The sequence below is a fragment of the Pan troglodytes genome, chromosome 15, assembly GCF_028858775.2.
Source record: "Pan troglodytes isolate AG18354 chromosome 15, NHGRI_mPanTro3-v2.0_pri, whole genome shotgun sequence".
Lineage (NCBI taxonomy): Eukaryota > Metazoa > Chordata > Mammalia > Primates > Hominidae > Pan > Pan troglodytes.
The window spans coordinates 30,036,587-30,050,154 of NC_072413.2; the positions used below are offsets into that span (position 1 = coordinate 30,036,587).

Sequence of the window (13,568 nt, forward strand, 5' to 3'; positions counted from 1 at the left end):
GCATTGTTGCTCCTTACCGCCACCCCAGGAAGGTGGTAAAGTGGTTAAATCTGTACTTACTGTGCCTGTGTATCTCTTAGGAATTTCCCCTTTGCCCTCTTTCTCTTCATATCAGCATGTACTTAGCTACATTCTGACAGGTTAACTGTAGAGTGAGCAATTACTGGGCATCTTAAGGGGTATTTCAGGATGTTCCTTTCTGCATAGGTATTTCCCCTCCTCTCTGTTCATACCTAGCATGCAGGTTTTGGGTAGTCTCTGGGATGTGAGATTTTCTAGTCCTCCTTTTCTCAGGGGCTCTCTCTCCTGCTCATGTCTAGCTATCTGTCTGCTCTAACACTTCACAGAGGTGGTAGTATAAATCTGTGTTCTAGAAAAGCAGTAGCATTTAAGTATTTTTTAGGCAGAACATGACTGGTTCACTGCTGTGCAGCATTTATACTACTGGTACATGACAGGCACTCGGTAAATATTTATTGAGTGAATACTGGATAAGAATAAATATTAGGGGCTGAGTGCAGTGGCTCATGCCTGTAATCCCAGCACCTTGGGAGGCCGAGGTGGGTGGATCATGAGGTCAGGAGATCGAGACCATCCTGGCTAACATGGTGAAACCACATCTCTACTGAAAATACAAAAAGTTAGCCAGGTGTGGTGGCGGGCACCTGTAGTTCCAGCTACTCAGGAGGCTGAGGCAGGAGAATGACGTGAACCCAGGAGGCAGAGCTTGTAGTGAGCTGAGATAGTGCCATTGCACTCCAGCCTGGGTGACAGAGTGAGACTCTGTCTCAAAAGAAAAAAAATAAATATTAGGAAAATTGGCTTTTTGGTAAATACAACTATGGGAGAATTTTATAGTCTGCTAATTAATATTAAAGTCAAGAAAGCAATAAACATAGCTTATATCAAACACATACTACTTCAATATGGTAATGCATATCTTTTTTATGATACGAAATTTAAATATTAGTACAGTAGTTACCCTTTATATTGAATCTGTTTCTAAAGATTTTCCTAGATTCCACTAGAGAATAGTTGCAAATCTATAAATAAAAGATTTCTGGGAAAATAATGGAATTTTAAAGTATCTTTGCTAATTAGTTATATACTGATTACCAAACAATATCATTGACATTTAATGATCAAAAGTTTAGAATCTAAGTTTTTGACAAAATATACGTGTTGTTTGGAAATATCAGTATAGCCTCATTAATAGAGATACTTTTGCTGTTTTAACATATTTGTAATCTTAATTGAGTCTGAGACTTTTTCTTTGGTAAGGCAGGCTGTAAAATATGAGATGGGAGTAAAATGATATATGAAAATAATTCATTTTTTCATACTGTGATTTTTCTTTTTTTTTTTGTCTTTTTCCTTTTTAAGGTATTTATAGTTTTAGGATCTTTTATATTTACAAATTTTAAGAATATTTACCAAATGTTCATTTTAAAAAAATGTGCTTCTGATACCTTGGAATGCCTTTTGCAAGCATACAAAATACTTGCATTATTCATATAGATAATACATTAGTAAAATTGGGCTAAATTCTCATTTATGTCTTGAGTAGTGACTTGGCACCTTGAAAAAGTTTAATTTACCTCACACAGATAAACTGATGTTGCCTAAGCAGTTTTTTTCTCCACTTACTTTTCTTTAAGCCCCTTTGGACAAGATTTATGATTAAATTACCCTATTTTAGTTTGTATTTATACTCTAACACCAGCATTGCCTATAATAGAGGTTGAGATTTTCTTCCCCATTCTTTCTTACATCCTAACATTTAACCAGTATATTTCCTTTTTCCTTTCCTCTGATGAAGAGTCTGCCATGTAATAGGCAGTTAATATTACATGAGAGTAAGACATAGTCTTTTTTTTGTTGTGGTGGTGAAATGTGCAGAGCAGTTAAGTAGTACTAATAATATATTGGCATTGTTGTGCAGCCATCACTCCTGTCCATCACCAGAGCCTTCATCTTCTCAAACTGAAACTCTGGAGCTATTAAACAGTAACTCTCTGGCCGGGTGTGGTGGCTCATGCCTGTAATCCCAGCACTTTGGGAGGCTGAGGCAGGCAGATCACGAGGTCAGGAGATCGAGACCATCCTGGCTAACATGGTGAAACCCCATCTCTACTAAAAATGCAAAAAATTAGCCTGGTGTGGTGGCAGGCACCTGTAGTTCCAGCTACTTGGGAGGCTGAGACAGGAGAATGGCATGAACCCGGGAGGTGGAGCTTGCAGTGAGCCGAGATCGCGCCACTGCACTCCAGCCTGGGCGACAAAGTGAGACTGTCTTAAAAAACAAAAAAACAAAAAACAGTAACTCTCAATGGATCCTCCATTCTCCCCAGCCCCTGATAACCACTATTCTTAATTTATTTTTTTACATTAAAGGAAGACCAAGCAAGAAAATATATTTTGAAAGATTGCATTAATGCCAGATGTAGTGGCTCATGCCTGTAATCCCAGCACTTTAGGAGGCCGAGGCAGGAGGATCACTTGAACCCAGGAGTTCAAGACCAGCCTGGGCAATATAATGAGACCCTATCTGTACAAAAGAATATTAAACAAAAAAAGTTAGCTGGGAGTGGTGGCATGCACTTGTGGTCCCAGCTACTTAGGAGGCCGAGGCAGGAAGATCACTTGAGCCCTGGAGGTCGAGGATGCAGTGAGCTGTGTTCATGCTATTGCACTCCAAACTGGGTGATAGAATAAGACCCTGTCTCAAAAATAAATAAAAATAAAAAAAGATTTAAACAAACCTAAAATTTATTTTATGATTTATTAATAAACCATTATATCAATAAATTTTGATTCATATGCAAGGTAAATGCCTAGCACTATAGAGAAGAAAAGGATAAGTAAGTCAGTCTATTCCCTAGACAAGAGTTCCTTACCTTTTTTGACTTTCAAAGTTTTTATGAGAATTTGATGAAAACTGTGGATTTTCTCCAGGAAAATATATTTATATATGGTATACAGAAACACTAATTTTGTATATAAATTTAGGAAGTTTACACTCCTCAGGTTAAAAGCCCCAGCTCTAAGAGATAGAGCATGGTGAGGAGCAGGAGAGAGTGGCAGGTAAGAAAAGGACATGTATGACTGTAATCCACAGTATGAGAAGTGCTTATGAGACATCTAAACCCAGGCTATGGGGTTTCAAAGGAAGAGAATGTGAGATTAAGGGGAATACGAAACACTTCATGGAAGTGGACCTTGAAGAATAAATATGATACATTGTAGAACATTCAGGATTGCTCCATACCTTGCTTTCTTTGCTTGTTCTTTAATAATTTAATCAATAAAAAGCACTAATTCTTTATGGACAGTAGATTTCTGTATAAAATGGTACCACGGTGATTGCCTGTTAATAATAAACTGCCATTGGATGACAGTCTTCCATATATTAATTTTCAAATTTAATTCTTACAGGTGTTATATGATTTCTATTTTCTTAAATCTCAGAAGGGTTTAGTGGCTTTCATAAGATAACACAATTACAGTAGATCATAGCTAAGTTTCATATTCATTTTGACAGAGTTTAAAGCTTATGCTGTTGACCTCTATATCAAACTGGCCTAATGTAAAACCCAACAATATTTGACTCATTAATTTTTCTGAGTTTAGCCCTAATCCATTAAAATTCACTTAGGTTGAAATTATTCTAATCTAGGTAATCCCTGATAAAAAAATAAATTTATCTGTGAATATGCCTAAATTTGTGCACCCCGATGGGATGAATATCCAACTCGTTATCTGGATTGGTGCTTACTATATTCAGTAATTTTTTTGAGTCCTGAAAGACTACTTTGGGCCTCTTTAACTCACACATTCCAGGAGAATTCTGGAAGTAGTCTAGAAGCAGTTTTCTTCATCTTTTAGGAGTATAGCCCCAAGTGATTCTTGAAGAGACCAGTATTATCTTTGTGCTGATTCATATACCAGCCTTGAACATATGGCCCATTTTCAGACACCCTGGCTGTCTGTATAGAGTTGTAGCAGTCAGTGTTAGTACATTCATGTTGTGGTTATTAAGTCAGTATTAAAATGGATAGCAATGAAAGACTAGATTTCCTACACTGAAGTTGTATTAATTTGAATTAATTTTATAATTATAAAAAATAGCAACAAGGAAATGCAGATAAACAAAAAAAGAAAAAAAAAGTAGCAAACAATAAAAATGTCCTACCAAAAAGGATGTTGAAGGGAATTTGGGGAGCATGTGATTGTGTCTATGTGTGTGTTAAAGTGTGTATGTTAAAGCCTTAGTTCCTGAGGTTTGGGTTTATTCAGGCCAGTGTCATTTCACAGATAGCATATCTAAAAAGGTACCAAAAATGATTCAGCTCCCAAGATTTAGAGGGAATGGCACCAACCAAAGAATTGCTGGCCTGGCTGAATCATGACTTTCATAAATTTACAGAACCTGTAACAGCCTGTCAAAATCATGTCTGCTCTTTCAGACTTAACTAAATTGTATGTTCTCTAATTATAAACCCAGTTTTTCTTTCCTTATCATTGACTTTAGAACTCTTTTAAGATACTCTGTGTTCTTCTCCCTTTTCTTATGTCCCATATCCCATAAACAACATAAGCTCTTTAGATTCTCATTTGAATATCCTTGTAATTTGATCTCTCTCTCCTTCCCAGTAAACACCTTCATATAATTTGGGATCGCTCTAGAAAAAAACCCTTTGTACTCACTACTCCCACCTTCCTTTTACTTTCCAGAATATGTCTTTACAGCACAGTTGATCCTCACTTAGAATGCCTTTCCTCCCCAGTCAGTGAGTACTCAAATCCTGTGTAATCTTTAAAAGCTATTTAGCTCAAATGTCTACTCCCCGCCATCTTCGCCAAACCCTCGTTTAGGAATCACTTCCCCCTCTTTGGAAATCACATAGCATAATATTTGGATTATTCCTATAGCACTTCTGAGGTTCTTCATTCAAAACCTGCATACCTATGTTATCTTCTCCAGCAGACTGTTAACTTCCTGGAGGGCTAGGCTGTTTTTCTTTCATCTTTGCATTTCTCAGGGTGCCAAACTCAGTGCCTTTCTGCAGCTACTCAGGAAATGTTGAATCAATGAATGAGTGTTTTATCTGTGACTGTATTATCTTTCCAACTAGGCTGGAAGCTGCTTGAATGCAAAAAATTTTTCCTATTTATCATAGTATCTTTTAAAGTACCTTGGCCTATAGCTTATGCAATTAATATTAACTGAGTCAATGACAAAGCTAGTCTGACTAGCTATTACTGTTTATGTAGAAAGATTTGTGCCCCCTTATCTTTCTTACCATCCTGCTGATTCATTCCTATGAGTGCCTCACCCTGACTGCTTCTCACCCAAGTGTTTTTTCTGTGTATATGTTAAAGGAAGCATTTTTCAAGGAAACGTGCATTTTATTTTATTTCCCCTCTGAGAGAAAACTACTTTCATTTTAGGTATTTATTTATGGTTTTTTTGTTTTGTTTTGTTTTTTTTGCTGTGCTGTATATAATATCCATGTGGTCAGTTGATGCCTTTTAGTATTCCCTTTGTTTTAGTGTGTGGGATAGTAGTGTGCATGTGGGCATTTGCTATTTGATTACTTGCAGGCTCTATATTAAATTACTAATGAGAATAATTAGTATTGTTCCATTGTAATACAGTAATTAGAAATTATCTTATTTATGCCAGGTGCGGTGGCTCACGCCTGTAATCCCAGCACTTTGAGAGGCCGAGGCGGGCGGATCATGGGGTCGGGAGAACGAGACCATCCTGGCTAACACGGTGAAACCCCGTCTCTACTAAAAATACAAAAAATTAGCCGGGCATAGTGGCGGGCGCCTGTAGTCCTGGCTACTCGGGAGGCTGAGGCAGGAGAATGGCGTGAACCTGGGAGGCGGAGCTTGCAGTGAGCGGAGATCATGCCACTGCACTCCAGCCTGGGTGACAGAGCGAGACTCCGTCTCAAAAAAAAAAAAAAAAAAAAAAAGAAATTATCTTATTTACTTGAAGTGTTGTTTAGTAAGGTGCTAAATACCTTTCTGATTCTCTCTCCTTACCTGTGGAAAACTTGCTTAACTCCACAGACTTGTAAGGATCAAATAAGATAATGAATGTAAAGCCTCCATCTAAATGTATAGTATTTTCTAGAAACTACAGGAACACTATCAAAAAGTTTTTTTGTGGGACAGGGCAGTTAGTAGAGAAATGTTGTGAATTAGAAAGAGCCTTTCTATCAATTTTGCATTTCTATAAGCTATGTTGAGAATAAAATCAGATGTTTTATACTTGGGAAGAGACAATCTTTTGGAAAATATGTAGAGGCAGACCTGTCCATACAGGAAGTGTAGTATTCTGAGAGAGAATTTTGATATTAGCTAGATACAAGATACAATCACCCCCCCCCACACACAAAAATCCTTTTTTATAGTGTACATGTAGTTTCTAGAAAATACTATACATTTGGATGGAATATTTACATTCATTATCTTATTTGATCCTTACAAGTCTGTGGAGTTAAGTTCTCCACAAGTAAGGGTAGATAATCAGAAAGATATTTAGTACCTTACTAAACTTCCCTGCAAGAAATAAGGTAATTTCTTAATTAGCAACTCTTTGTATATGCTCCATCTTGCTACATAAAATGGATAACAACCTCATTACAGGTACACCTTGGGAATATTACAGGTTTGGTTCCAGGCCACCTCAATAAAGCAAGTATCGTAATCAAGCAAGTTGCATGAACTTTTTGGTTTCTCAGTACAAAACTTATGTTTACACTATACAGTAGTCTGTGAAGTGTATACGACATTATGTCTTTAAAAATATACATTCCTTAAATATTTTATTGCTAAAAATGCTAACAGTCGTCCAAGCCTTCATCAGGTCATGCTCTTTTTGCTGGCAGAGTGTCTTCCCTTCGTGATTGTGGCCACTGAGTGATCAGGGTGGCAGTTGCTGACGGTTGGAGTGGCTGCGGCATTTTCTTAAAATAAGACAACAAAGAAGTTTGCTGCATCAACTGACTCTTCCTTTCAGGAAAGATAGCATGTGATGCTGTTTGATAGCATTTAACCCATAGTAGAATATCTTTCAAAATTGTCTTCAGTCTTCTCAAGCCATGCTTCTGTTTTATCAACTAAGTGTGTGTAATATTCTAAATCCTTTGTTGTCATTTCAACAGTGTTCACAGTATAATCACCAGAAGCAGATTCCATCTCAGTAAACCACTTTCTTTGCTAATTCATAAGGAGCAATTCCTTATCTGTTCAGGTTTGATAATGAGATTTCAGCAATTCAATCACATCTTCAGATCCCACTTCTAATTCTAATAATTCTCTTGCTGTTTCCACCACACCTGCAGTTATTTCCTCCACTGAAATCTTGAACCCCCAAAAGTCATCTGTGAGGGCTGGAATCAACTTCTTCCAAACTCTTGTTCATCTTGATATTTTGACCCCTGCCCATGAATCACAAATGTTATTTGGTACAGTGAGAATACATACAACATAATATCGATTAGGATTGCCATCCTATTATATGGGTGTGGTTTGTGGCACCCCACAACAATTATAATAGTAACATCAAAGATCACTGATCACAGATCACCATAACAGATATAACCTTAATGAAAAAGTTTGAAATATTGCAAGAATTACCAAAATGTGACACACAACCACAAAATGTGTCTATGCTGTTGGAAAAATGGCACGGGTAGACTTGCTTGACACAGGTTTGCTACAAACCTTCAATTTGTAAAAAATGCAGTATCTTTGAAGTGCAGTAAAGTGAAGTGCAATAAAATGAGGTATGACCATGTAAGAAGAAACTTTAAATTAAAAAAGAACTTCTTATTTGTGTTAAATATTTTTCCTTCTTTGTTTCAACTGAAGTGCTGTGTATGATATCTGAAGACTGTCTCAATTTGACTTCAACTCTTGGAATTAAGTAAAGACTTCATGCTTCATATGAAATATGTGAAGCATGTTTTCTCTTTTTAAGGATTGGAGAGTTTTAGTAATTTATTTATATTAAAGTGCTGTATTAGTCAGAGTCCTAGCAGGAAACAGATGGCAAACCTTAAAATGAATTAATAAAACAAAGTTTAATGAAGCAACTAGTTACAAAGGAGTGAGCAGCATTAAGGAAACCAACCAGAGATGGTGACATACCTAGGGACTAGTGACAGTACAAGTTGTTATTGCCCTTCCACTGGAAAGGGCAAGGGAGTGAACTGTCTTAGTGGAACTTGGAGCCTTCTGGAGCCATGGAAAAGGGGCTCCCTGATAGAAGAAGCTATTGGCTCTTGCCAGAACTGCTACAAGGCAGGAAGGAGTGGTGGGTGAGGTAGGTAATAAAACTTCAAATTCTTTCTCCTCCCACAGTCTCACCTCCTTTTGTCCCTCCTGATAGTGGATCCCCATTGAGAGCCAGAAGGCAAGGAAACTTAGGTGATACAGTCCACAGAGGTCAACTCTTGGGGGACTGATCAGGGCAGAGGGCATTTGGGCAGAGTTTGAGGGGCACAGAGGGAGACTACAGCAAGTGGAATAACTAACACAACATTGCTTCTTCATGGTTATAATTGTGAATTAACAGCTTGAGATAGATGAAATACAAAGAAAGAGGACAGAATTTCTGCCCTCTCAAAGATTGTAAGCTAATTTAGACACCAGTAGTACAGTCAAATTAGTGAAAATTGATACTATCACAAAGCAAAATTATACTGTCATTAAACCTACAAACAGAATATTTATGTTGTAGATGAGCAGTGATGCAAGCATATTTTGTGTAATGGGGAGTAATAGATGGAAGAGTTTATTTTGATAGGATAGTTAGAAAAAAGTTCCCCTTCACTTTATTAAGTAAAGATTGATATAGGAATGAAACTTTTGGAAATTGTTCTTATAATAGAAGGGACAAAGACTGAGCAACTGAGAGGGAAGCTATCATGGTCCCTTCTTTGTTCCCTCTGTTTTCTTCCAGGGAACAGCAGAAGTGGTACGGGACACAGCTAGACAGTCCTAGTGTAAATCCTGTTTTGATTTCTTATCTCCTGGAGAGAGAGAAGCCACTGTGTATGACAGTAGTCAGCTAGTTAATATGTTGAATATTCATGGGCTCAAGAAAAGTTGCCCTAACAGTTTGGTGTGATACCATTGCTGTGGTTTGACTGTGTCCCACAAAAGTTCATGTGTTAGAAACTTATTTGCTAATGTAACATTATTAAGAGGTGGGGACTTTAAGAAGTGATTGGGTCATCAGGGCTCTATCCTCATGAATAAACGAATGCCCTTATCCCAGGAATGAGTTAATTCTCAAGGGAGTTAATTAGTTCTTACAGGAGGGAGGGAGCTCTCTCCAGAGCAGGTTGTAATATAATAAAAACAAGTTTAACTTATTCTTAAGATCTCCTTAGCACACGATTTACTTGCCCTTCTTCTTCTTCTTCTTCTTCTTCTTTTTTTTTTTGACAGAGTCTTGCTCTGTCACCAGGCTGGAGTGCAGTGACATGATCTTGGCTCACTGCAGTCTCTGCCTGCTGGGTTCAAGCAATTCTCCTGCCTCAGCCTCCTGAGTAGCTGGGACTACAGGCGCGTGCCACCATGCCTGGCTAATTTTTTTGTATTTTTAGTAGAGATGGGGTTTCACCATGTTGGCCAGGATGGTCTTGATCTCCTGACCTCGTGATCCACCCGCCTGGGCCTCCCAAAGTGCTGGGATTACAGGCGTGAGCCGCCGTACCTGGCCGCCCTTCTTTTCTACACAATGTCATGACGTAGTGGGAAGGCTCTCCCCAGAAGTTGCTGCCATGCCCTTGGACTTCCCAGCCTACAGAGCAATGAGCCAAATAAACTTATTTTCCTTATAAATTAATTACCCAGTCTCAGATATTGTGTTATGGCAAAAGAAAATGAAATAAGACAATTGATAATGAGGTGATGTCCTTTCTTCCTGTCTAGGACCTTTCCTATCTGGGCCCTGCAGATAGAAGGAAAGCCAGAGGTCTTTCTGTCTCTCATTCATTTAAATGAGATGAGATAGGAGTTTTAAATTAAGACATTGTAATATTTCAGTCATTGTTTAAAGTGAAAGGCATTTATTGTTTGTGAAAGGTGTCAGGCCTATTGTCACAGTGACTAAACTTCCATTCACTCATCAAAAATTCTTGAGAAAAAATTAAACTTGCCTACCCTGGTATTTTTCCTTCCATCAGCAGTTTACTTAATCAGTTATCTCTTTTATGGTAACCCTCTTTGACTGTTAGTTTGGACAATGGTTTCTGTAATGAAGAAACCTATTGGGGATTGGAGGATCAGACAGAAACTTATTGTTGCCAAGTTAAATAAATGAATGACCCATGCACCATTACTTTAAATAGTTTCCTTGATTGTTTGGCATTTACTCTTCCAAAGCAAAAGGAACATAGTAATTTCACTTAGGTAAACTAAATAAAATCTTTTATTTTTTTAAATAACTATTTTTTCACTTCCTATTTTCAAATTTGCTAGAGTAGTTCCTTAAAGGCATCTAATGCCAGTGTTTTGGAAAACATTGAAAATTCAAAGAAAAACATTTGGCTATTTTGGATTTTAGTGCTGTGTTTCCCCTAAAACTTTGTAATTTATAATGACCTCAAAATGTAGCTCTAAAAATAACCTTGCACCTTAAAGGTGGAGGAATTAGGACATTACGTTTCCTAATATTAAGGAATATTAAATCTTCATTAATGTTTTCAGTTTCCAGAACAGCACGTTAAAGGAGGCAATCAATTTTGGACTTTTTTCAAGCACACCGTCTTTCCATGCAAATGTTGGGCAGAGTTGTAATTAATAGATACTTGGCAAGAGTTGCATGATGTAGAAAGAGTTATTGTTGTATTCATCAAGTTAAAAAATTCTTTCTGAAATAAATTGGTTTTGTTGTTACACAAATTGTAACCAACTACTAGAAACTGCATTCCAGGGTTTCATCTTTTAAGGCATTCCTGGAAATTCAGTTTGAAACTTCAGCGCTGGTTAGATTGGGAATCAAATTTATAAAATCAAATATAATGCCATTTACTAAATGCTTTCTATCTTTCTTTTCTTTTCCTCCTTCCTTTCCTTTCTTTCTTTGGGATGGAGTCTCTCTATATTGCACAGGCTGGTCTCAAACTCCTTGGTTCAAGGGATTCTCCCACCTTAGCCTCCCAAGTAACTGGGATTACAGGGATGCACCACCACACCTAACTCTCAATCTAAATTTAAGAAGAAATAAACTCTTTAGGGCTCTTGTATTTGGCTGAACATATATGAAATACAAAGGAAGGGACATAATTTCTGCCCTCTATGAGTTTGTAAGCTAATATAGACACTAGTAGTACAGTCAAATTAGTGAAAATTCATACTATCACAAGGCAAAACGGTACTGTCATTAAATCTATGAACAGAATATTTATATTGTAGATAACGAAGTATATTTTAAGTAGTGGGGAGTAGAAGTAATAGGTAGATGTTACAGTATATCAGTTAACAGTTCAAAAAATAGCTTGAGAATTAATAACTTCTGAAGTATGACATGGAAAGGAGCAGGATTTTAAAAGCTTCCCCAGGTGATTCTTATTTAATCAGCTTTCAGAATCACTTGTCTAGACCAACCCATCTGATGTTTGAATTCCCTGAATACCTATCAGGAGGTCATCTAGCCTGTATTTGAATAGGAAGTTTCTGAGATAGTTCATTCAGTTTTGTCGTTTAAGAATTCTGGTGCAAAAACAGGCACATAGACCAATGGAACATAATAGAGAGCCCAGAAGTAAGGCTGCACATCTATGACCATTTGATCTTCAATAAGGCTGACAAAAAACAAGCAATGGGGAAAAGACTTCCTATTTAATCAATGTTGCTGGGATAACTGGCTATCCATAAGCAGAAGATTGAAGCTGGAACCCTCCCTTACACCATATACAAAAATCAACTCAAGATGGGTTAAAGACTTAAATGTAAAACCCAAAACTATCAAAACCCTGGAAGACAACCTAGCAATACCATCCTGGACATAGGAATGGCAAAGATTTCATGACAAAGATGCTAACAGCAATCACAACAAAAGCAAAAATTGGCAAAAGGGATCTAATTAAAATTAAGAGCTTCTGTACAGCAAAAATAAACTATCAACAGAGTAAACAGACAGCCTACAGAATGGGAGAAAATATTCACAAACTATGCATCTGAAAAGGTCTAATATCCAGCATCTATTTACGAGAGAAAAAAAAACATTAAAAAGTGGGCAAAGGACACGAACAGACACTTTTCAAAAGAAGGCATGCATGCAGCCAACAAGCATATGAATAAAAGCTCAACATCACTGATCACTAGAGAAATGCAAATCAAAACCACAATGAGATATCATCTCACACCAGTCAGAATGGCTGTTATTAATACAAAGTCGAAAAATAACAGATGCTGATGAGATTGCAGAGAAAAGGGAACACTTATACACTGTTGGTGAGAGTGTAAATTAGCTCAACCATTGTGGAAAGCAGTATGGTGATTCCTCAAAGAGCTAAAGACAGAACTATCATTCAACCTAGCAGTCCCATTACTGGGAGTATACCTGAAGGAATGTGAATCATTCTGTCATAAAGACACATGCACGTGTACATTCGTTGCACTACTACTCACAATAGCAAAGATATGGAATCAACCTAAATGCCTATCAATGGTAGACTGAATAAAGAAAATATGCTATATACACACCATGGAATACTGTGCATCCATAAAAAAAGAATGTTCCTTTGCAGGGACATGGATGGAGCTGGAGGCCATTATCCTTAACTACCTAACGCAGGAATAAAAAAACACCCCATGTTCTCACTTATAAGTGGGAAGTAATAATGAGAACACATGGACACAAAGAGGGGAACAACACACTGGGGCCTCTCAGAGGGTGAAGGGTGGGAGGAAGGAGAGGAGCTGAAAAAAAGTAACTATTGGGTATTAGGCTTAATACGTGGGTGATGAAATAATCTGTACAACAAACCCCCATGACACCGGTTTACCTATATAACAAAACCACATGTAACCCTGAACCTAAAATAAAAATTAAAAAAAAATTTTTGGGGGGCATTTCCTTCATGATATGCCAGACAGATAAAATTCCTTAATGTCTTAAAGTTCAGTGAAGAGTATAATGACCAATATGTGGTCAGGTTCTTACTAAAAACCACTTTTAAATTCATTAAACATTTATATGTAGAAAAAAATACAAATCCCACAGTTTAAAAAGTTGTGCACTTGGTCATAGATGTTAGAAATTTGATCAGGATCTGAAATGTAGCTCTGAAGAATGCCTTCGCATCTTAAGTATGACAGTATTTGGAAATAGATCAAAGCTTTCCATATAAAGTCTCTGTCTCTATTCCTTTATTTCCTGAAAAATACCTGGTTAAATAAAGTTAGGGTAATGGTAATCAGAGAGCAGCAGTTCTCCTCTCTGGAGTTTTTTTTAGAGAAAGAATATGTATAAAAAGGAATGTGTTCTGTTATTAAAAGGTCTTTGGTATTGGTTTGCTGCGGTCATGAGCAAGCTG

General features: G+C 37.2%; 1 protein-coding gene across 13 annotated transcripts in view; it reads left to right on the forward strand.

Moving 5' to 3' along the window:
* NUBPL (NUBP iron-sulfur cluster assembly factor, mitochondrial) overlaps positions 1-13,568 on the forward strand; it is a 290,038-nt gene that overhangs the window by 221,751 nt on the left and 54,719 nt on the right. The window lies entirely within an intron of this gene.